Consider the following 25,410-nt stretch of genomic DNA (forward strand, 5'->3'; position numbering starts at 1 on the left):
TTCGGATTTTTATTTGCCATATATTTTTCAACTGTGCTGTGATGCTTCACAAAAGATTTGAACCTTCCTATTCTCATAGCTTCTACAGATTGTAAATTAAAAATAAACATTTTTGCTAAAATAATTATTATATTATTGATTGATTGACTATGGCTTTTCAAATCCCCCAGTATTGCTATCTGTAGCGTTAGTTCTAGGCAAATGTTGCAATTCTTCAGCCATTCCTGGACCTGTGACCAAAAACGAGCTACATATGGACAATACCAAAATAAATGGTCTAATGACTCTGCCTCCTCACAGCAGAATCTACAGAGCTGGGAAGATTGTATACCCCATATATATAACATTCTATTAGTTGCAAGAATTTTGTACAATAATTTAAATTGAAAAATTCGAAGTTTTGAATCCGGCGTTGTTTTGCGTATCAATTCATAAACCATGTGCCATGGAATGGGTACATCGAACATCTCTTCCCAACTATTTTGCAATTTATATGGCACAGCTGTCAGTTTTTTGGTCCTTAAATGAAATTGGTATATGTTTTTATTTATCACACTTTTCTTTAACCATTTATGTTCTTTAATACAGGGCCGACATACAAGTTCCTTACTTTTTTCCCCTTCTACTTGCCTCTTCCATTTTTGTGGTAATGCTGCAATTAATTGGTTGTAATTTTGGGTAGAGCAGACATTTCCATATGTCTGTGTGAGCTGCATGTGTGACATAACTCCACCAGTCCTATTTATGATATCATTCACAAAAATTATACCTTTTTTAAACATTTCTTCGATAAATACAGTTTTTTTATCAATTACTATATTTGAATTTAACCACAATATTTGTTGTACTATTTGTTCCGTCCTTTCAGGTGGATTAAACTGAAATTGCAACCAACTTTCTAAGGCTTGTTTAAAAAATAAGGATATTTTGGAGATTATTTCCTTTTCAAACAACCGAAAGTGAGCAGGTGTAATCTGAATAAAGGGAAAAAGGCCCTTCTTGAACATAGGATGAGACATTCGTACCAATTTACTAGAGAACCAGTTTGGATTTAAGTATAACTTTTGTATGACTGATGCCTTTAGTGAGAGGTCTAATGCTTTAATATTTAATAATTTCTGCCCTCCGAATTCATATTCGTTATATAAATAGGCCCTTTTAATTTTATCTGGCTTGCCGTTCCAAATAAAATGGAATATTTTTTGTTCATATAATTTAAAAAGCAGGTCACTAGGTGTAGGCAAAACCATAAGCAAATAGGTAAACTGTGATATGACTAAAGAGTTAATCAGGGTGATTTTTCCACAAATAGACAAGTATTTTCCTTTCCATGGTAGCAAGATCTTATCTATTTTTGCTAACTTTCTATAAAAATTTATTGGAGTGAGATCATTTCTTTCTTTTGGGATTTTTATACCGAGTATGTCCACATCTCCGTCAGACCATTTAATTGGTAAACTACATGGCAATATAAAATGTGTATTTTTTAGTGATCCAATACGTAATATGGTACATTTATCATAATTTGGTTTTAATCCAGAGAGGATAGCAAAGGTATCTAGATCCTCTATGAGGCCGTGGAGAGACTCTAGTTGTGGTTTTAAAAGAAAACATGAATCATCAGCGTACAATGACACCTTAGTTTTTAAGCCACGGATTTCTAATCCATTAATATTAATGTTTGATCTAATTTTAACAGCTAACATTTCGATGGCAATAATAAATAGATATGCCGATAGTGGACAACCTTGTTTTACTCCTCTAGATAGTTTAAAACTTTCTGAGATGTAGCCATTATTTACTATTTTACACCTAGGGTTACTATACATAATTTTAACCCATTTTATAAGAGATTCCCCAAAATTGAAATATTCTAGGCATTTATATATAAACTCCAGTCGTACTTTATCAAAAGCCTTTTCAAAATCAGCTATGAAAACCAGACCTGGTGTCCCCGATATTTCATAGTGTTCTATTGTTTCCAGTACTTGCCTTATATTATCTCCAATGTATCGTCCATGTAAAAAACCTGTCTGATTAGGATGAATAATATCTGACAAAACTTTTTTTATTCTATGCGCCAAGCATTTTGCTAGGATTTTTGCATCACAACACTGAAGTGTAAGAGGTCTCCAATTTTTTAATTGGACTGGATCTTTATATATACCACTTGGGTCCTGTTTCAGTAATAACGATATCAGACCTTCTTGTTGCGTGTCTGATAATCTACCATTTATATAGGAGTGGTTAAAACAAGCTAATAATGGTCCTTTGAGTATATCAAAAAAAGTTTTGTATACTTCCACTGGTATGCCATCCAGCCCTGGAGTTTTCCCATCCTTAAAGGCCCCAATTGCATCAAGCAGTTCCTCCTCTGTAATTTGGCCTTCACATGAGTCTTTCTGTACAGATGTTAATTTTACATTATTAATAGGAAAAAAATCCATACAATTAGTTTCAGTTAGTGGAGATGGAGGAGCCTGAAACGAAAACATATTCTTAAAGTACTTTACTTCCTCTTTCAAAATATCATTTGGTGAATCATGCGTGACTCCATCATTTGTAACAAGTTTTAATACATTTTTTTTGGTAGCATTTCTATATTGAAGATTGAAAAAGAATTTGGTGCATTTTTCCCCATATTCCATCCAGTTCGCTTTATTTTTATAATGTATTACACTGGATCTTTCTTGAATAAGTTCCTCCATTTCTTTTTGTTTTTCCTCTAACTTATTCTGTGCCTCTATGGTACTGTTTTTATTGCTATCTAACTGTACTGTTAGTCCTTCAATTTCCTTTGTTAATATGGACTCTTTTGATCTAAATTGCTTTTGTTTTATAGATGAGTACTGAATTGCATGGCCTCTAAAGGCACACTTAAAAGTGTCCCATACAATAAGGGGATCTGCTGTACCTATGTTATGTCTGAAAAAGTCAGTTATAAAATCTTCTGTCCTAGTTCTAAACAATTTATCATCTAGTAGACTTTGATTAAATTTCCAATATCCTCGCCCACGTGGAAATTCTGTAAGAGAAATATATATGCCAATTATGTGATGATCCGACCGCATTCTGTCCCCTATCAACACTTTTTTAACTTTTGGTGCCAGAGAGAATGGTATAAGAAAGTAGTCAAGACGACTAGCTTGATTCAGCCTCCGCCATGTATATCTCACTAAATCAGGGTATTTAAGTCTCCATATATCCACTAATTCCAATATATCCATGACATTCATGATTTCCTTAAGTGCCTGAGGGTGATAGTTTGTAGTGTGATTTCCTTTCCGGTCTATAGAGGTATTTAAGACCGTATTAAAATCTCCCACTATAATAATAGAGTCTAGTGTTGCTTGTAGAGTTGATAAATTCTTATATATATTTTCAAAGAAGCTTGGATCATCATTATTCGGACCGTATAGGTTAACAAGCCATATTTGTTTATTGTCCAATAACATATTTAAAATAATCCATCTACCTTGAGGATCTGTTTGGACAATTTGCACATTTGGATCAAAATTATTGTTAATTAAAACCATCACCCCTTTTGAATTTCTTTGCCCATGGGAGAAATATATTTTGCCCCCCCAGTTCTTTTTCCACAAAACTTCATCTAAAACTGTTGAATGGGTTTCCTGTAAACAATAGATATTATAATCCTTCTCTTTTAGCCAGGTAAATACTGATCGTCTTTTCTTATTATCTGCTAAGCCATTACAATTGTAACTGGCTATACTTATTTCACCACTTACCATAATGAGACACACCTTTCATTCTTTTAATCAGAATATATTTTTGTAAACGTACTATTAAAAAGTAACATAATGATTGAGTGTCTATATAGTTGTACCATGATATTTGCATTTCTACTAAGTAAACCTCCAATTGGTCCCTACTATTCCACCCGCTAAAAGGCCTCATCTCGAGATGGCTTGTCATCCCAATGCCCGGTAGACCACCCTCGACCCCCTGTATCCCATAGCCCTGAACCGACTGGGATCCATTCTTTGAAAAGAGCATACAGTGCCATTTACCGAATTGAAGAAGATCAATTACCATATGCATTTCCATTGCCCTCACCTCGATTTGTATTATATATATCTGTGGATCATCCTCTATTGTCCCTAACATCTTTTACTTCTTCCTTCGCAACAGTTGTGGGATACACACATACACCCACACACACTCAGCCCTTACCCCCACACAACCATAAGCTCACTTTCTCAACAATTGCACCATCCCAGAGCCCAACTCAAGATGGGTCATGATTTACAAATGCACTTGTAGTTGCAGCTGCATGAGAAGGCCTGCAAGACCGCACAAAAAATTAGCAAAAATTGAGAGATTTATTTACCATTGTCATATCCTAGATAATGGAGGTCAAATGTACACCTTATTCCTGAAACACCCACAATACGGCCACCCGTCATGACCATGTCCCCACGCATCTCCATGCAGTCCGACTTTGATTTTGTGCCGCCAGGGCCACAATAATATACCCCCTCTCTGAATGTCCGAGTGTGACCCCCTCCCCATGGGTTACTGCAGCTAGTGTTGCCAGCACTGCCACTGCCTGGGTGGGGGCACCCCACCGGAATCCCCACCGGCTAGGTACAAGGTCGTCAAGGTTCTCATTAGCAGCTTTGAGAATTTCCTTGTATATTATGCTCTCCCTTATTGGGGCTTTGGCTTTGCAGGACCAACCCTGCCAAGCAGGCTCAGAATCTTGAGGGGGCAGTGCTGCTCTTGGTCTCTGACCTCATTTTAGCTGCATACAGACCGCTTACAGCTGGCACATAAAACAGTTAGGGACTTCTCCTTAGTATCTGGGTCATTCAGGTGGGTGTCTAGGGTATAGTGCCATGGACCGTACCATTAAAATAGGATAATAAATAATTAGATATAATTTATAAAAAAATAAATAAAAAATGTAGTTCTCCATGATAGGACAATAAATAAATAAGACGTATAATTCATTATAAAAGTATATCCATCATCTGAACAACATTGAAAGCCCTCTCATACCCGGCTCACAGCAATACATTGGCTCTGGGATATGCAACCATTTCATTACTCACTCACTCAACTTTCCAAACATAACAAATAAAATAAAAAATAAACACAAACCATACCATCCACACATACTGTGCCTTCTGTTTACTTAGTTTTTATCTTCACTATGTTGAATTAGTGCTTGTGTGTTCAATTAGTTATATGTGAAGATTTATAGAAAAGCTATATTTTTTATTGTATTGTTACAATCAGTAACCGGGCTTGAATTGTGTTTATTTCCCTCGTCTATGAGAACTTTGTAATTTTTAAAATAACCATGGAGTAGTCTTTGTGTCTCTGAACAACTGGTTATCAATATATAGTTTATCAACGACGAGAGCTACTCGTTTCGCTTTTAATCTATTTTCTTTGAAAATTGGATACAGAACTTTGCGCCGTTCTGCAATTTCCTTCGGAAACTGATCATTCATGCCAATTTTGGTCCCAGCAAGTCTTTTACCCAGGCTTTTAACCATTATTTTATCTTTAAATGAAGCAAATTTGGCAACGATTGGCCGTTCGTACCTCTGCCCTCTCTGTCCGAAGCGGTGAACGCGTTCAAGTTGGATTTTGTCGATAACTTCGCGTGGAATCTGAAGCGCTGTAAGGAGGAACTCTCTAACTATAGATTCAGGAACTTCTCCTTCTTTTTCTTGGATACCTGTAAGTACCAAATTCTCTCTCATGGATCTTGTTTGTATGTCTAGTAAGGTTTCCTTCAGAACGGTGTTCTCCTTTTTAATTCCATTCATTTCGGTTTCAATCTTATTGACTGTCCCTTTTAGCGCGTGTGTTTGCTTCTCCAATGTCGCAGCTTTTTCATCACTCATCTCTAGGCTTGCCTTCAACTCTTTTATATCCTTACTAACTAATTCAAGTATACCCAGTTTGTCATTTATTGATTTTAACAGATCGGTTTCGACCTTTACCATTCCGGGTGGTGAGAATATTAAATCATCAGTGTCTGTAGAAGAGTCACGTTTTCGTTTTGTAATCGGTTCCCCTGTCTTACTCTCCGTCATGTTTGGTTGTTGCCTGTTTTCGTAATATTTGTCGATAAATGTCTCTAGTTTTAGGATTTGTTTTGTGTTATTGTCCAGATTGAAGGTTATCACTCACCAGATTAAGTAGTGCTAATATTTTAGTCTAATTTAGCAGATATTTCGAATATTATGTTTTATCTTGAGGTGCTCTACATAAATCCCTTCAGTCCGCCATTACCCTTACGTTACCTTTACGTCATACGTCACTCTCTCTCTAAAACACCACCTGCTCTCTTGTTAGCAGTGGTGTAAAGTACTTCAGTAAACATACTTTAAAGTACTACTGAAGTCGTTTTTTGGGGTATCTGTACTTTACTTTACTATTTATATTTTTGACAATTTTTTTTTTTTACTTCAGTACATTCCTGAAGAAAATAATGTACCTTTTACTCCATACATTTTCCCTGACACCTAAATGTACTTTGAATGCTTAGCAGGAGAGGAAAAATATAAAATTCACACACTTATCAAGAGAACATCCTTGGTTATCACTACTGCTTCTGATCTGGCGGACTCACTAAACACACATGCTTCATTTGTAAATTATGTCTGAGTGTTGGAATGTGCCCCTGGCTATCTGTAAATTAAAAAAACAAGAAAATGGTGCTGTCTGGTTTGCTTAATATAAGGAATTTGAAATAATTTATACTTTTACTTTTGATACTTAATTATATTTAAAACCAAATATTTTTAGACTTTTACTCAAGTAGTATTTTACTGGGTGACTTTCACTTTTTCATTTTCTATTAAGGTATCTTTACTTTTACTCAAGTATGACAATTGGGCACTTTTCCCACCACTGCTTGTTAGTGGGGCCAGGGAAGCGTCCTTGGCAATGAAATGGTGGTGTGGAATGATCAGCATGTTCATTCAAAATAGCAGTGTTATTTTTCCATTTAAAAGGCATTAAATAACCTTACGGGTCCTTTCTCTGTTGTAGTATCAACTCTGTAGCTAATCGGACACATACTAATTTACTTACACAAGCTATATTTCAATGGCACTGTCTCACACTATATGTTTCCAGGTCAGTTTGAACCCATAGGACAACACCCAGATCTGTGTGAGTGGAATGGGGTCTTCAAGCTGTTCCGCAATGCAGAGGGGGCTCTGAAGCAGTCCACCTTCCAGAAGCTGGAGACCCATAACTTGTTGTCCCATGCCTGGGTGTCTGAGGACAAGGTGATAGCCGGGACAGAAGCAGGCAGGCTGATGGTGTTTGAGTCTGGAGACCTGCGATGGGATATGTGTGTGTCCACCAAGACCACCATGTCACAGGACCCAGAGAGGTGGGCACAGGGAGAAAAAGACAACCTGGGGCTGAAAGAACTCCAAACAGATGTCACCAACACATTGTAAGAATGACCATGTTGTACAGTTTTCAATTTAAAAAAATACTTTTTACAGTGCAAAGGGAAATGATGAAGAGTCCCTTCCTCAGTTGCCTCGGGTTACAGTCATCACAGCGTACTCCAAAGGCTTTGCCTGCTCGGCCGGTCCTGGGACTGTGTGTCTGTTTGAGAGAACCGACGACAAGTACAACTACAGGAAGACCAGGGAGATAAGGGTAAGAAAGCTTTCACCTTGCTTCGTTTCCATCACTCTTTCTAGCAATATGTTGTATAGAACTAAGCTCATTATTTGTGTGTGTGTGTGTGTGTGTGTGTGTGTGTGTGTGTGTGTGTGTGTGTGTGTGTGTGTGTGTGTGTGTGTGTGTGTGTGTGTGTGTGTGTGTGTGTGTGTGTGTGTGTGTGTGTGTGTGTGTGTTTTATTTTAAGAGTTTTATTCCAAAACACTATATATCCATTTTCAGAAATGTTGGTAAATTTTCTTTTATTGTTTAAAGAAATTATGAAAGAGATTGGTGTGTTTTTTCACTATCTAATCATGGCATGGGGTTGTTCAATGACAGACATGTATTTGTTTAAATCTATAATGGTGTATGGTTTCACTTCAGAGAGACAAATAATCACGTTTTTTTGCTAAATGCTACATATTCGTCTCACTCTCAGAGAAATAAGTAGTACTGCTAGGTTTTACACAGTCAAATGTAACAAATAACTACATTTTTTATTCATACATTTCTATTATATTTGGCATTTTAGTCATTTAGCAGATGCTCTTATCCAGAGCCACTTACAGTAAGTGCATTCATCTTAAGATGGCTAGGTGAGACAAGCACATATCACAGTTAAATATACAGGATACCAACATTCCAGTCCAGCTAAACAGTGGATATATAGTGTTTAGCAAAAAAAAATAAAAATCATACACATCTAAAATCTTGGAATTAAAATTCTGAGAACAGTAATACTTTACACACACATTAAGTTACCCATAAGCAAGCATTTCTGATGAAGAAACACAAATGGGAAAAATTGATGGACATAGCATTTTGGAAATAAACTGTCCCATCCAGATCCCCCCCAGACCAGTGCAGCCACGAGCCCAGCCAGGCAGAGCAGCAGCAGATTGTCTCTCTGGTCATCAGTCCGTCAGAGGAGACTGTAGTGACCAGTACAGACCGGGGTCAGCTCTACATTATCACCCTGTCCTCTGCTGAGATGAGCAAGGTGGAGCAGGCTCAGTTTGAGTTCCTGTCCTATTCCTTCCACTCCTTGTCTATCACTGGTCTGTCCATATGTATCTGTAAGCCCTTCATCGCTACCTGTTCCCTGGACCAGTCCGTACGCATCTGGAACTTCGAGACCAAGTAAGAGTTAGTCTCACTGGCCTCACTATCCCTTTAAGAAAATCTGGACTTGATGTCAAATCTGTGGGATCGTCTCAGATCTCAGCTTGTTTTCTATTCTCAATGGTAGTTATATCTGAGGACGTTTCTTTCATGTCTAGTGTTTTTTTTAGACTCAGCCCTTATTCAGGTCCGTCTCCCTCTCCCTTCCCCTTTAGCCTTTTATCAGGTCCGTCTCCCTCTCCCTTCCCCTTTAGCCTTTTATCAGGTCCGTCTCCCTCTCCCTTCCCCTTTAGCCTTTTATCAGGTCCGTCTCCCTCTCCCTTCCCCCTTAGTCCTTTATCAGGCCCGTCTCCTTCTCCCTTCCCCTTTAGCCTTTTATCAGGCCCGTCTCCCTCTCCCTTCCCCCTTAGCCTTTTATCAGGTCCGTCTCCCTCTCCCTTCCCCTTTAGCCTTTTATCAGGTCCGTCTCCCTCTCCCTTCCCCTTTAGCCTTTTATCAGGTCCGTCTCCCTCTCCCTTCCCCCTTAGTCCTTTATCAGGCCCGTCTCCTTCTCCCTTCCCCTTTAGCCTTTTATCAGGTCCGTCTCCCTCTCCCTTCCCCTTTAGCCTTTTATCAGGTCCGTCTCCCTCTCCCTTCCCCCTTAGTCCTTTATCAGGCCCGTCTCCTTCTCCCTTCCCCTTTAGCCTTTTATCAGGCCCGTCTCCCTCTCCCTTCCCCTTTAGCCTTTTATCAGGCCGTCTCCCTCTCCCTTCCCCTTTAGCCTTTTATCAGGCCCGTCTCCCTCTCCCTTCCCCCTTAGCCTTTTATCAGGCCCGTCTCCCTCTCCCTTCCCCTTTAGCCTTTTATCAGGTCCGTCTCCCTCTCCCTTCCCCTTTAGCCTTTTATCAGGTCCGTCTCCCTCTCCCTTCCCCTTTAGCCTTTTATCAGGTCCGTCTCCCTCTCCCTTCCCCTTTAGCCTTTTATCAGGCCGTCTCCCTCTCCCTTCCCCTTTAGCCTTTTATCAGGCCCGTCTCCCTCTCCCTTCCCCCTTAGCCTTTTATCAGGCCCGTCTCCCTCTCCCTTCCCCCTTAGTCCTTTATCAGGTCCGTCTCCCTCTCCCTTCCCCCTTAGCCTTCTATCAGGTCAATCTCTCTCTCCGTTCCCATCAGCACCCTGGAGCTGTTTAAGGAGTTCCAGGAGGAGGCGTTCAGCATTGCCCTGCACCCCTCTGGCCTGTTTGTCCTGGTGGGATTCTCTGACAAGCTGAGGCTCATGAACCTGCTCATAGACGACGTCAGGACCTTCAAGGAGTTCAACGTCCGAGGCTGTAGAGAGGTCAGAATTAAGAATTCTCAATGCCAACAGTAGCTCATTGTAGATAGCTGAACATCACTGGCACTCAAACATTCATTTCTAGCTATTCCTGCTCTCACAGTGCTTTGCCTTTCAGTGTGCCTTCAGTCACGGAGGACACCTGTTTGCTGCAGTGAATGGAAATGTCATTCATATCTACTCCAGCACCACCTTCGAGAACGTCCTCAACCTCAAGGGACACAAGGGGAAGGTGAGGGGCGCTGATGGTTTACTGCATGATTTATCATCAGAGTCAGGCTATTCATAATGACTGCCAACACTTCCAGTAAGCCTCGCCTCAGGCCAACAGTTCTAGGCCATGTGAGCTGGCCATGAAAAACCTTGGCCATAGTTATAGCTTTGAGTTTTTCCTTGTTAATTCTGTTGTTAATTTATCTATCTCGAGAAACTCAAGGTGGCAGAGATAACAGAGGTGACTGCGGGGGTGGTATGTTAGAGTCCTACTTTATGTGTCTCCATCTTCAGGTGCACTCCATAGTCTGGAGTGGTGACGACAGCAGGCTGGTGTCGTGGGGGATGGAGGGGGCTGTGTACGAGTGGAACACCCTGACCAGCAAGTGGGAGTCGGAGAGCGTCCTCAAGTCCTGCAGCTACACCGGTGTCACCGTCTCCCGCGACGCCAAGACTATCTTCGCCGTGGGGACCGACTGTACCCTGAAAGAGATCCAGGACTGTCAAGTGAGACCTGAAAACAGAAGCATATGAAATGTTTCTTCCTTTTAGAAAGTTGTTTCTGGCCAATATGCTTCTGTTTCTGCTTGGTCTTTTTGGTCAATTGCTGATGTAAAAAAAGAAGAAAAAGATGAACATTTGTTTGAAATGTTACATGCTCTGACAACTGTGTATTAGTTTTGAAATATAGTCAGTTAAATGTTTGTATAAACTTCTATGAGGACTTTCTTCCTGATAGCGATAATATAGTTTTAATAATTGAGGGGAGCAGTTAGATCTAATTAGCCAGTTTTCCTTATTCTCACTAGGCATATGTTTTCCTTTAAAGTGGTGTTGATGGTTTTGAGGGAATATTTTATTTCAAAAATCTTAATTTCATATTTTTTGCTGGTGTCAGTTTCCAGCTGTGTTATATGAAGTTCTGAAAGGGAAAGTACAAAAATAAGAATGCAACATGCAACAATTTCAAAGATTTTACTGAGTTGCAGGTCATGTAAGGAAATCAGTCAATTTATATAAATTCATTGGGCCCTAATCTATGGATTTCACATGACTGGGAATACAGATGATGCATCTGTTGGTCACAGATACCTTTAAAAAATAAGGTAGGTGCGTGGATCAGAAAACCAGTCAGTATCTGGTGTGACCACCATTTGCCTCATGCAGTTCGACACATCTCCTTCGCATAGAGTTGATCAGGCTGTTGATTGATCAGGCTGTTGATAGTGATCTGTGGAATGTTGTCCCACTTCTCCTCAATGGCAGTGCGAAGTTGCTGGATATTGGCGGGAACTGGACCACGCTGTCATACACTTCGATCCAGAACATCCCAAACATGTTCAACCAAACATGTCTGGTGAGTACATGCAGGCCATGGAAGAACTGGGACCTTTTCAGCTTCCAGAAATGGTGTGCAGATCCTTGCGACATTGCAGTGCATTATCATACTGAAACATGAGGTGATGGCGGCGGATGAATGGCACGACAATGGGCCTCAGAATCTCGTCACGATATCTCTGTGCATTCAAATTGCCATCGATAAAATGCAATTGTGTTCATTGTCTGTAGCTTATGCCTGCCCATACCATAACCCCACCACCACCATGGGGCACTCTGTTCACAACGTTAACATCAGCAAACTGCTCGCCCACACACAACGCCGTACACGTTGTTTGCCATCTGCCCGGTATAGTTGAAAACGGGATTCATCCGTGAAGAGCACACTTTTCCAGCGTGCCAGTGGCTATAGAAGGTGAGCATTTGCCCACTGAAGTCTGTTACAACGTCAAATTGTAGTCAGGTCAAGACCCTGGTGAGGAGGACGTCATGAGGAGCATGCAGATGAGCTTCCCTGAGAAGGTTTCTGACAGTTTGTGCAGAAATTCTTTGGTTGTGCAAACCCACAGTTTCATCAGCTGTCTGGATCTCAGACGATCCCGCAGGTGAAGAAGCCAGATGTGGAGGTCCTGGGCTGGTGTGGTTACACGTGGTCTATGGTTGTGAGGCCGGTTGGACGTACTGCCAAATTTTGTAACACCATGTTGGAGGAGGCTAAGGGTAGATAAATGAACATTCAATTATCTGGCAACAGCTCTGGTGGACATTCCTGCAGTCAATTGAACGCTCCTTCAAAACTTGAGACATCTGTGGCATTGTGTTGTGTGACAAAACTGCACATTTTAGAGTGGCCTTTTATTGTCCCCAGCACAAGGTGCACCTCTGTAATGATCATGCTGTTTCATCAGCTTCTTGATATGCCACACCTGTCAGGTGGATGGATTATCTTGGCAAAGGAGAAATGCTCACTAACAGGGATGTAAACAAATTTGTGCACAAAATTTGAGAGAAATAAGCATTTTGTGCATCTGGAAAATTTCTGGGATGTTTTATTTCAGCTCATGAAACATGGGACCAATACTTTACATGTTACATTTATATTTTTGTTCAGTGTAAATAGAGTTTCCCATCTCTGTCATAATGACCGGAGCAGAGAAGAAAGCCCATTAAATTCACACTCTGCTGTTAGTTTTCCTCATTCTGAGTGACGGTCATCTTTCTGACAGTCTACAAAACCAGTCAGGAGAGACGATAAAGGCCCCTTGAGTTATTGTCAGATGCTGGAGCTTTGAAAGAAACTCTAACAATCATACATTTTAGCCAGTCTTTCTGAATAGGTCAGTGGTTTGTTGGATGCCACCCAGCCCTTCCCCAGCAGGCTATTTGCAATCCAAATGGTGGTGAAATAAACAAAAATTTCACTGACACACAGATGTAGGATCTTCATTTGACCAGTATTGTGGCAGCAAAATAATCCTGCAGCAACAGGATTTGAACGTTTAGTCCATAATGTTGCTTGGTCGGTGGTTAGGCTATTAGCAGGTCAACATGAGGCTACATGAAAAGTGGAATACTGTTAATATAACTGTGTGTTAGTTTGGATTTTCAGTACATTTATGTAAATCACAAAGCTTATCTGCATTTTCTGGAAAATTCACTGGACAATTCTCAGTAAGAAAAGAGTGATCAAATTAAGATCTGTAATATCCACTTCAATAAATTAGTCCCTGGGGGTAATTTAGCTATGCTTAAACATTACATGTACACTCCTGGATGAGGCTGGCACAATAACTTTAATGTTATGCATGAATGACCACAAAACTTTACCTCTGCTGTAATCCTTTCTTGCCATCCCTTGATAGTAGCCTTTATATTCACATCAATTTTGCCTTAGTTATCTTTGTTTTCATTATTATTTTAGTTAGGTCAGGGTGTGACATGGGGAATGTATGTGTTTTGGTTTGTACGTTTAATGGGTCAGTGTCTTGTCTAGGTGTTTGTATGTCTATGGCTGCCTAGATTGGTTCTCAATTAGAGGCAGCTGTGGTTTATTGTCTCTGATTGAGAGCCATATTTTAGGCAGCCATAGGCATTTGGGTTTTGTGGGTAATTGTCTATGTTGAACGTTTGTTGCGTGTCTGTGCACTTACGTCATTTAGCTTCACGGTCGTTTGTTGTTTTGTTTAGTTTGTATTCAGTGTTCGTTTCGTGTTTTCCCTTCTCTCAATAAAAGAGAATGTATTTTGCACACGCTGCGCCTTGGTCCTCTCTCTCACCCATAGACGATCGTGACAGAATTACCCACCTGAATCGGACCAAGCGGCGTGTCAAGCGGCAACAGGAGCAATACACACAGGATTTATGGCAAAGGGAGCAGGATCTGGGCTACACTACGTGGGAGGAGATCGACAGGTGGGCGATCGACCCAGGGCGAGTGCCGGAGCCCGCCTGGGATTCTCTGGCGCAGTGCGAGGAGGGATACCGGCGAATGGAGGCAGCACGAAGACGCGGTAGGAAGCCTGTGAGTCAGCCCAAAAAATTTATTGGGAGGGGGCTTAAAGGGAGTGTGGCGAAGTCAGGTAGGAGACCTGGGCCTACTCCCTGTACTTACCGTGGAGAGCGAGAGTACGGGCAGACACCGTGTTACGCAGTAGAGCGCATGGTGTCTCCTGTACGCGTGCATAGCCCGGTTCGGTACATTCCAGCTCCACGTATCGGCCAGGCTAGATTGAGCATTGAGCCAGGTGCCATGAAGCCGGCTCAACGCGTCTGGTCTCCAGTGCGTCTCCTCGGGCCGGCTTACATGGCACCAGCCTTACGCATGGTGTCCCCGGTTCGCCTACATAGCCCGGTGCGGGTTATTCCACCTCCCCGCACTGGTCGGGCGACGGGGAGCATACAACCAGGTAAGGTTGGACAGGCTCAGTGCTCAAGGGAGCCAGTACGCCTGCACGGTCCGGTATTTCCGGCGCCACCTCCCCGCCCCAGCCCAGTACCACCAGTGCCTACACCACGCACCAGGCTTCCTGTGCGTCTCCAGAGCCCTGTTCCTCCTCCACGCACTAGCCCTATGGTGCGTGTCTCCAGCCCATTACCACCAGTGCCTACACCACGCACCAAGCCTCCTGTGTGTCCCCAGAGTCCTGTGCGTCCTGTTGCTGCTCCCCGCACTAGCCCTGAGATGCGTGTCCCCAGCCCGGTACCACCAGTGCCGGCACCACGCACTAGGCCAAATGTGCGTCTCCAGGGTCCAGTATGCCCTGTTCCTTCTCCCCGCACTAGCTTTCAGGTGCGTGTCCCCAGCCCGGTACCACCAGTTCCGGCACCACGCACCAGGCCTACAGTGCGCCTCAGCCGGCCAGAGTCTGCCGTCTGCCCAGCGGCGCCTGAACTATCCGTCTGCCCAGCGCCATCTGAGCCATCCGTCTGCCCAGCGCCATCTGAGCCATCCGTCTGCCCAGCGCCATCTGAGCCATCCGTCTGCCCAGCGCCATCTGAGCCATCCGTCTGCCCAGCGCCATCTGAGCCATCCGTCTGCCCAGCGCCATCTGAGCCATCCGTCTGCCCCGAGCCATTAGAGCCGCCCGTCTGTCCCGAGCCGTCAGAGCCGTCCGTCAGTCAGGAGCCGCTAGAGCCGCCAGTCAGCCAGGATCTGCCAGAGCCGCCAGTCAGCCAGGATCTGCCAGAGCCGCCAGTCAGCCAGGATCTGCCAGAGCCGCCAGTCAGCCAGGATCTGCCAGAGCCGCCAGTCAGCCAGGATCTGCCAGAGCCGCCAGTCAGCCAGGATCTGCCAGAGCCGCCAGTCAGCCAGGATCTGCCAGATCCGTCAGCCAGCCAGGATCTGCCAGATCCGTCAGCCAGCCAGGATCTGCCAGATCCGTCAGCCAGCCATGAGCAGCCAGATCCGTCAGCCAGCCATGAGCAGCCAGATCCGTCAGCCAGCCATGAGCAGCCAGATCCGTCAGCCAGCCATGAGCAGCCAGATCCGTCAGCCAGCCATGAGCAGCCAGATCCGTCAGCCAGCCATGAGCAGCCAGATCCGTCAGCCAGCCATGAGCAGCCAGATCCGTCAGCCAGCCATGAGCAGCCAGATCCGTCAGCCAGTCCGGAGCTGCCGTCCCTCAGTCCGGAGCTGCCGTCCCTCAGTCCGGAGCTGCCGTCCCTCAGTCCGGAGCTGCCGTCCCTCAGTCCGGAGCTGCCGTCCCTCAGTCCGGAGCTACCCCTCAGTCCGGAGCTGCCGTCCCTCAGTCCGGAGCTGCCGTCCCTCAGTCCGGAGCTGCCGTCCCTCAGTCCGGAGCTACCCCTCAGTCCGGAGCTACCCATCCGTCCGGTGGCGCCCTCTGGGATGGTCTTCAGTCCGGGACTTTCTACAAGGGTCGCCGCTCCAGAGGCGCCACCAAAGCGGGTATTGACAATGGTGGAGTGGGGGCCATGTCCCGCACCCGAGCCGCCGTCATATTAAGGCCCACCCCGGACCCTCCCCTTCAATGTCGGGTTGTGCGGTCGGAGTCCGCACCTTTGGGGGGGGTACTGTCACACCCTGGCCTTAGTTATCTTTGTTTTCATTATTATTTTAGTTAGGTCAGGGTGTGACATGGGGAATGTATGTGTTTTGGTTTGTCTAGGGGTTTGTACGTTTAATGGGTCAGTGTCTTGTCTAGGTGTTTGTATGTCTATGGCTGCCTAGATTGGTTCTCAATTAGAGGCAGCTGTGGTTTATTGTCTCTGATTGAGAGCCATATTTTAGGCAGCCATAGGCATTTGGGTTTTGTGGGTAATTGTCTATGTTGAACGTTTGTTGCTTGTCTGTGCACTTACGTCATTTAGCTTCACGGTCGTTTGTTGTTTTGTTTAGTTTGTATTCAGTGTTCGTTTCGTGTTTTCCCTTCTCTCAATAAAAGAGAATGTATTTTGCACACGCTGCGCCTTGGTCCTCTCTCTCACCCATAGACGATCGTGACACCATCCCTCCTTTCCTCCATAACAGAACCAGGTTATGCTGGAGCTGAAGACCCATGTGGAGGAGCTGAAGATGGAGAATGAGTACCAGCTCCGTCTGAAGGACGTGAACTACAACGAGGACATCAAAGAGATGTCGGCTAAGTTTGTCGAGCAGATAGAGTCGCTCAAGACCAGGAGACAGGTGAGACAAGGCTTCAAACATAATTAGTTACCTACCTTAATTAAGTTAAGTAAAGAAAGTACTAGTACATGTGATATAATTACCTGAGTGAATTAGAGCAATGAAGATACATTTAGATGGTAAATTGGCTCTGAGATAAACAGATTAATACAGTAAATTATAAAAATTATTAATCTGATGAAATACTTATGTTTACCTAGTCCCAAACAACTCGGAGGACTCTCCAGGTTCGGGAATATTCCTGTCTTATATCAGCTCGCTTGCTCTCTGATGGGAGGTGTATAAATATTTGAGTGTCCTTAAAAACATGATCCAAAGTGTTAATTTCAGGCAGCGCTGGTAGGGATATTTAAGACCAACCAAAAGCTGGTTTTAGTGGTAACACAGTTGGTTATGGCATGAATATTGGCAGCGGAAACGCAGCCTATCCAGCCGTGATGCACACTGCCCATAATACGCATGGAACAAGAGTAGCCTAACATGCTTTTGGTGCCTGTATACGTATTTGGAAACATAAAAAACAAATGTTTTTTCACATTTCGTTTTAAAATTTGGTTAAAAACCGAGCATAGCCTCCCCTCCTCTCAATTAAGTTTTTTTTGTCCTGCCCAATGCAATCACAAAGTAGTCAAGACTGTCGATAAAGCGTTTGGCTCTTAATCACCAAAGCTTTATTAAAATATAAAGATTGAGAGGGGTAAAACAGTGAGCTGACATTGTCAGCATGCCCACATTATTTTAGCCATGCAGGTCCCGTTTTGGAGGTGTGTAAAACCCCATCCATGATGTAGGCTACGTGTCCATGTCCATCATGAAACCAGAGATGAAAACCTCAGTGAATACCAGTGAACCTCGTATTCAGAAGTCATCTGTAACCTGTAACAATTTCTTGTTTTCCGTTTCATATGTTCAAAACCCAAGCACTCCCTTAGGCCTACTATAACGAGGGCTGGGTCAACAGCAATGCCTGTCTTTTTTGATCCTGCCGATTTTATGATATCATTGCATTTTACATGTATTTATTGTTGTTTAATTTTATTACAACCAATCTTATTAGAATGATTCAACTTCCTGGTTTTATGGTTACAACGTCTGTGGCGCGCATGCAATGGAACTTCTGGAGATGTGTGAATGTGATGTGATCTGTAAGATGGTTACAATTATGTTCATAAAACATAGGCTTGTTTGGGAGCAGTATAACAGTGAGGGGACATTCTCCCTTTCTCTTTATATGGAATCTTTGTCCAGCTACTGTGAAAAGTTTGGATGTGCGTAAAACCCTCCATAGTCTGCATTGTTTTAATATTATATGCCCACGGGGAGAAATTGTGGTGTGTGTAAGTGTTTTTATAACAAGTTGTTGTTTTGTTTTGTTTAGAATTTTATTATAATTATTTGTTCTCTTTTTAGGCTCTATCAATAATGAATTGAATCGTGTTTATTGACAATGTTTGTCATGTCCCTGCTCAGCCATAATACAGTGTACAGTAGTAGCCTCTATATCAGTGTGAATGTTATTGAAGACATGCAATTACTTAGAACAATGTGAACGGCATAGTTAACATATATCAAAGATAGGTCTACATTTTGTTATTTCTTTGCTGTAAGCCATTTAACAAACTATAATGGACTAACATTGGAATTGGAGTTGATTCCAAGGCAATATATAAAAGACAGTAATTACACAACTTGAAACAACCACATACAGTATATCGCTATGGAGCACGTTCTGGTTGGCCAGTGAGGGGCCAAGCCTCGACACAACCACAACTTGTTTATTCAACAACCCCCAGCCCTTTCGCGCCAACGCCAGCAAGTGTGCCGATAATTTTGATAGTGAAAATAGCAAAAATATTTCTGACCCCCCCGAACCTATAGCGCTACCGCCTGCACTTAGATTTACCATTATATTAAGTTTGTTAAAATAGAGCCCTGAGTCTGTTTACTACAGCTCAATATATACTGAACAAAAATATAAACACAACATGTCAATTTCCATGACCACAAAAAGCTTATTTCTCTGAAATGTTGTGCAGACATTTGTTTACAACCCTGTTAAAAAGCATTTCTCCTTTGCCAAGATAATCCATCCACCTGACAGGTGTGGCATATCAAGAAGCTGATTAAACAGCATGATTATTACACAGGTGTCCCCACCACCTTGTGCTGGGGACAATAAAAGGCCACTCTAAAATGTGCAGTTTTGTCACACAACACAATGCCACAGATGTCTCAAGATTTGAGGGAGTGTGCAGTTGGCATGCTGACTGCAAGAATTTTCACCAGAGCTGTTGCCAGAGAACTGAATGTTAATTTCTTTACCATAACGCTGTTTTAGAGAATTTGGCAGTACTTCCAACCGGCCTCACAACCGCAAACCACGTGTAACCATGCCAGCCCAGGACCTTCACATCCGGCTTCTTCACCTGTGGGATCATCTGAGACCAGCCACCCGGACAGCTGATGAAACTGTGGGTTTGCACAACAGAATAATTTCTGCACAAACTGTCAGAAACCGTCTTAGGGAAGCTCATCTGCATGCTCGTCGTCCTCAACAAAGTCTTGACCTGACTGCAGTTCTGGCTCGTAACCAACTTCAATGGGCAAATGCTTACCTTCGATGGCCTCTGGAACGCTGGAAAGTGTGCTCTTCACAGATGAATCCCGGTTTCAACTGTACCGGGCAGATGGCAGACAGCATGTATGGCGTCTTGTGGGCGAGTGGTTTGCTGATATCAACGTTGTGAACAGAGTGCCCCATGGTGGCGGTGGGGGTTATGGTATTGGAAGGCATTAACTACGGACAACGTACACAATTGCATTTTATCGATGGCAATTTGAATGTACAGAGATACTGAGGTCCGTTTACGTGCCATTCATCCGCCGCCATCACCTCATGTTTCAGCATGATAAAGCCCAACCCCATGTTGCAAAGATCTGTACACAATTCCTGGAAGCTGAACATGTCCCAGTTTATCCATGGCCTGCATACTCACCAGACATGTCACCCATTGAACATGTTTGGGATGCTCTGGATCGACATGTACGACAGCGTGTTCCAGTTCCCACCAATATCCAGCAACTTCGCACTGCCATTGGAGAGGAGTGGGACAACATTCAACAGCCTGATCAATCAACAGCCTGATCAACTCTATGCGAAGGAGATGTGTTGCGTTTCATGAGGCAAATGGTGGTCACACCAGATACTGACTGGTTTTCTGATCCACACTGTTGTAATGGAGTGCGTAACTGGCTGCAGGGAAGTCAGGCGCAGCAGAGCAGAAATGGGTAGCAAACGGAGCCCTTTATTGAGGCGAACAAAACACGGCACTCAGAAAACTAAACATACACGGGTTACAATGACCCGGTGCAAACCAGCCTGGAGTACACATATATTTATATATAACAATTCCACACACAGAGGGTTGTATGCAAGACGAGTAATGAGGGAATGCAAACCAGGTGTGTGGGAAAACAAGACAAAACAAATGAAAACAAGACAAACAAGACAAGACAAAACAAATTGAAAATGAAAGGTGGATCGGCGATGGCTAGAAGACCGGTGACGTCGACCGCCGAACGCCGCCCGAACAAGGAGAGGGACCGACCTCGGCGGAAGTCGTGACAGTACCCCCCCCTTGACGCGCGGCACCGAAGGGTCCAACACGTCCTCCACCGGAACCCAGCACCTCTCCTCCGGACCGTACCCCTCCCACTCCACGAGGTACTGCAGGCCCCTCGCCCGACGCCTCAAATCCAGTATGGAACGAACGGAGTACGCCGGGGCACCCCTCGATGTCCAGAGGGGGCGGAGGAACCTCCCGCACCTCAGACTCCTGGAGCGAGCCAGCCACCACCGGCCTGAGGAGAGACACATGGAACGAGGGGTTAATACGGTAATCGGGGGGAAGCTGTAACCTGTAACTAACCCTGTTCAGTCTCCTCAGGACTTTAAATGGCCCCACAAACCGCAGGCCCAGCTTCCGGCAGGGCAGGCGGAGAGGCAGGTTTCGGGTTGAGAGCCAGACCCGGTCCCCCGGTGCGAACACCGGGGCCTCACTGCGGTGACGGTGTGCGATGGTTTTCTGGCGCAGCACGGCCCGTTGGAGGTGAACATGGGCGGCGTCCCATATCTCCTCCGCGCGCCTGAACCAGTCGTCCACCGCAGGAGCCTCGGTCTGACTCTGATGCCAAGGCGCCAGAACCGGCTGGTACCCCAGTACACACTGGAAGGGGGAGAGGTTTGTGGAGGAGTGGCGGAGCGAGTTCTGAGCCATCTCGGCCCAGGGCACGAACGCCGCCCACTCCCCTGGCCGGTCCTGGCAATAATACTGCAGGAACCTACCCACATCCTGGTTCACTCTCTCCACCTGCCCATTACTCTTGGGGTGAAACCCTGATCGAGACCCCCAGACGTTCCATGAACGCCCTCCAGGTGGAAACATAAACCCTCACGTCCTTAGCCAAGGTGGACCACCAGTACTTCCCACTCAAACAGCGCACTGTCCAACCGATCCCTGGATGACCAGAGGAGGGTGACGTGTGAGCCCAGCGGGACACTGGAGGGGAGCGGGCTCTGCACATAACGTCTGCTCAATGTCCGCGTCCAGCTCCCATACTACTGGCACCACCAGGCAGGAGGCCGGGAGTATGGAGGTAGGATCCATGGGCCGCTCCTCTGTGTCATACAGCCGGGACAGTGCGTCTGCCTTCACATTCTGGGAACCTGGACGTCCGCGGGTAGCCAGTAGGTTATCCAGCCAAATGGACAGGTCCACCAGCTGGTCAAAGGTGAGGGTGGTGTCCCTGCAAGCCAACTCCCGACGGACATCCTCGCACAAACTGCAGCGATAGTGGTCGATCAGGGCCCTTTCGTTCCATCCCGTGCCGGCGGCCAGGGTCCGAAAGTCCATCGCAAACTCCTGGGCGCTCCTCGTTCCCTGCCTCAGGTGGAATAGACATTCACCCGCCGCTCTACCCCAGGCGGGTGGTCGAAGACGGCCCGGAAGCGGTGGGTGAAATCCTCGAAGTGGTCCAGCGCCGCATCTCCTTCTCCCCACACAGCGTTGGCCCACTCCAGAGCTTTCCCCAAGAGGCACGAGACGAGGGCGGACACCCTCTCACGGCCCGAGGGATCCGGGTGAACGGTCGCCAGATATAAATCCAGCTGCAGCAGGAAACCCTGGCAGCGTGCGGCCGTCCCATCGTACTCCCTGGGAAGTGCGAGACGAATCCCATTGGAACCGGGTGCGGAGGGAGTGAGTAGTGGAGACCCCTGTTGTGCTGGTGGGGGCGCTGGAGGGACTCTCTGTCTCTCCCAGTGGTCCATCGTCTGGACGACGCGATCCATGGCGGCGCCGAGATGGTGAAGCATTGCCGTGTGCTCCTGGACGCGCTCCTCGACTCCGCTACCATGGGTACCTGCTCCTGCTGACTCCATAATTCGGGTGTGGAATTCTGTAATGGAGTGCGTAACTGGCTGCAGGGAAGTCAGGCGCAGGAGAGCAGAAATGGGTAGCAAACGGAGCCCTTTATTGAGGTGAACAAAACATGGCACTCGGAAAACTAAACACACACGGGTTACAATAACCCAGCGCAAACCAGCCTGGAGTACACATACATTTACATATAACAATTCCACACACAGACATGGGGGGAAACAGAGGGTTATATGCAAGACGAGTAATGAGGGAATGCAAACCAAGTGTGCGGGAAAACAAGACAAAACAAATGGAAAATGAAAGGTGGATCGGCGATGGCTAGAAGACTAGTGACGTCGACTGCCGAACGCCGCCCGAACAGGGAGAGGGACCGACCTCGGGCGGAAGTCGTGACAACTATCTTTCCTTTACGGTATCTGTGACCAACAGATGCATATCTGTATTCCCAGTCATGTGATTAGGGCCTAATTAATTTATTTCAATTGACTGATTTCCTTATATGAACCGTAACTCAGTAAAATCTTTTAAATTCTTGCATGTTACGCTTTATATTTTTGTTCAGTATGTACGCTGTAATACTTTTAACACGTTTTAACTTTCAAAAGTGTTTAGCTCTCATAATGGTATGCACTGACTTACTTTGCCTTGTAAGAGCCAGCCTTGATAAGAGCCACTGCTAGATCGATACATGGAAATTAAAATTGAAAGTGGCACTGGCTGGGCTGGCTTAAGGTGAACACCTCGGTGAGGTTCATATGTAGATACATCCCACTCGCTTCACCTCTCTTCATCTCTCCTGTCAGATCTTGAAGACGGAACGAGGCAAGACGGAGTCAGCCAATCAGGAAGCCATGTTCGAGGTGACGGAGAAACACTCCAAAGAGCTGCAGGATCTGGGTGAGTTCTATTCTATTCTATTCTGTTCTATTCTGTTCTATTCTATTTTGATCTATTATATTCTGTTCTATTCTAGCTATTCCATTCTATTCTGTTTTATTCTATTCTCACTTCTTGTCCATCTATCGGAAAAGTTGCCTCTAAGTTGAGAGCTATGAGACTTGAATTCAGTGTGTACATTGACAGCAGCACCTGATAGTATTGACTGTTGGATCCAGTGTCCTCCTCATATCCTCTCTGACTCTTGCTGCTACCCCCCCCCCCCCCCCCCCCAGAGTCAGCCAACAGTCAGAAGCTGATGCTGGAGTATGAGAAGTACCAGGATGGAAGAGAGCAAGGCTGCTGCCCTGGAGGATCTCCCCCTCCACTATGAGGGGAAGCTGCATGAGAAGCTGCTGGGTTTGGAGCAGGTAGGAGATATAACGTCAAAGGGCTTGTTAGGGGATGTTTGTAGACGGGATTTGGGGCTTTATATAAAGAGTCCTTACAGGTAGGGTCCTGTTTTTTCCTCACGAAAACCTTCCTTTGTGTTAGGACCCTGAGTTTTCTCTGACTAGTTCTTTGTGTTAGGACCCTGAGTTTTCCCCTGACCAGTTCTTTGTGTTAGAACCCTGAGTTTTCCCTGACCAGTTCTTTGTGTTAGGACCCTGATTTTTCCCTGGTCAGGGCATGTGGTCAGGAACAACTCTTGGCCTCCCTCCCTTCACACTCCCCTTCGTCCCTTCTCCCCCTTCCTTCTCTCTCTCCCTCTCTTCACACTCCCCTCCCTTCCTTAATTCCCTCCCTCCCCTCTCGCCCTCTCTCCCTTCACACTCACACTCACCTCCCTTCCTTACCTACCTCTTTCCTCTCTTTCCCTCCCTCCCTCCTCAACTCCCGCTCTTCTCTCCTCCCTATCCTCTCTCCTCCCTATCCTCTCGCCTCCCTCTCTCCTCTCCTCTCCTCTCCCCTCTCTTCTCCTCTCCTCTCCTCTCCCTCCCTGCTGTGACACTGATTGGAAATGAAGGGACAAATTAATCTGGGAGTGGCAGGTTCTCCGTGGAGGACGTCCGCAGAATCTTTAAGGAAATGTGACGTCAACTCCCATCACCGCTAAAGGAGGTGTGAGACGCGGGGCAACGCAGGGCCTGCTTAATCACTTTATTATTTCACTCTGAATGGAATAGTGAATTCATCTTAGAGAGAGAGCCAGAGGGGTGGGGTTGGGTTGGGTGGGGTGGGGGGGGGGGGTGGCAAAATTGATGTGAATATAAAGGCTACTATCAAGGAATGGCAAGAAACGATTACAGCAGTGGTAAAGTGTTGTTGTCATTCATGAATAACATTAAAGTTATTGTGCCAGCCTCATCCAGGAGTGTACATGTAATGTTTAAGCATAGCTAAATTACCCCCAGGGACTCATTTATTGAAGTGGATATTACAGATCTTAATTTGATCACTCTTTTCTTACTGAGAATTGTCCAGTGAATTTTCCAGAAAATGCAAATAAGCTTTGTGATTTACATAAATGTACTGAAAATCCAAACTAACACACAGTTATATTAACAGTATTCCACTTTTCATGTAGCCTCATGTTGACCTGCTAATAGCCTAACCACCGACCAAGCAACATTATGGACTAAACGTTCAAATCCTGTTGCTGCAGGATTATTTTGCTGCCACAATACTGGTCAAATGAAGATCCTACATCTGTGTGTCAGTGAAATTTTTGTTTATTTCACCACCATTTGGATTGCAAATAGCCTGCTGGGGAAGGGCTGGGTGGCATCCAACAAACCACTGACCTATTCAGAAAGACTGGCTAAAATGTATGATTGTTAGAGTTTCTTTCAAAGCTCCAGCATCTGACAATAACTCAAGGGGCCTTTATCGTCTCTCCTGACTGGTTTTGTAGACTGTCAGAAAGATGACCGTCACTCAGGATGAGGAGAACTAACAGCAGAGTGTGAATTTAATGGGCTTTCTTCTCTGCTCCGGTCATTATGACAGAGATGGGAAACTCTATTTACACTGAACAAAAATATAAACGTAACATGTAAAGTGTTGGTCTCATGTTTCATGAGCTGAAATAAAAGATGAGACGGAGAGGCGGCGAATGGCATGCGGAGTAGCTCTTTAGATTGGTCCTGACTGGGATAATTGAGGATGTAGGTTACTACAGGTGCATAAGCAAACACCCAACAATGGGATTATCCATCTTCTTCACAGATGCCATGCTAGGATGACCTCTGTCCTCTGACCTCTGTCTGTGTTGAGGTAGAGCTCCCTTTCATGCCCTCT

At 44.9% G+C, this 25,410-nt stretch overlaps 1 pseudogene; it reads left to right on the top strand.

Annotated features, from left to right (window-relative positions):
- The window catches only part of LOC120054350, a 28,586-nt pseudogene that overhangs the window by 1,262 nt on the left and 1,914 nt on the right, over positions 1-25,410 (top strand).

The sequence above is a fragment of the Salvelinus namaycush genome, chromosome 10 (assembly GCF_016432855.1).
Source record: "Salvelinus namaycush isolate Seneca chromosome 10, SaNama_1.0, whole genome shotgun sequence".
NCBI classification, from domain to species: domain Eukaryota; kingdom Metazoa; phylum Chordata; class Actinopteri; order Salmoniformes; family Salmonidae; genus Salvelinus; species Salvelinus namaycush.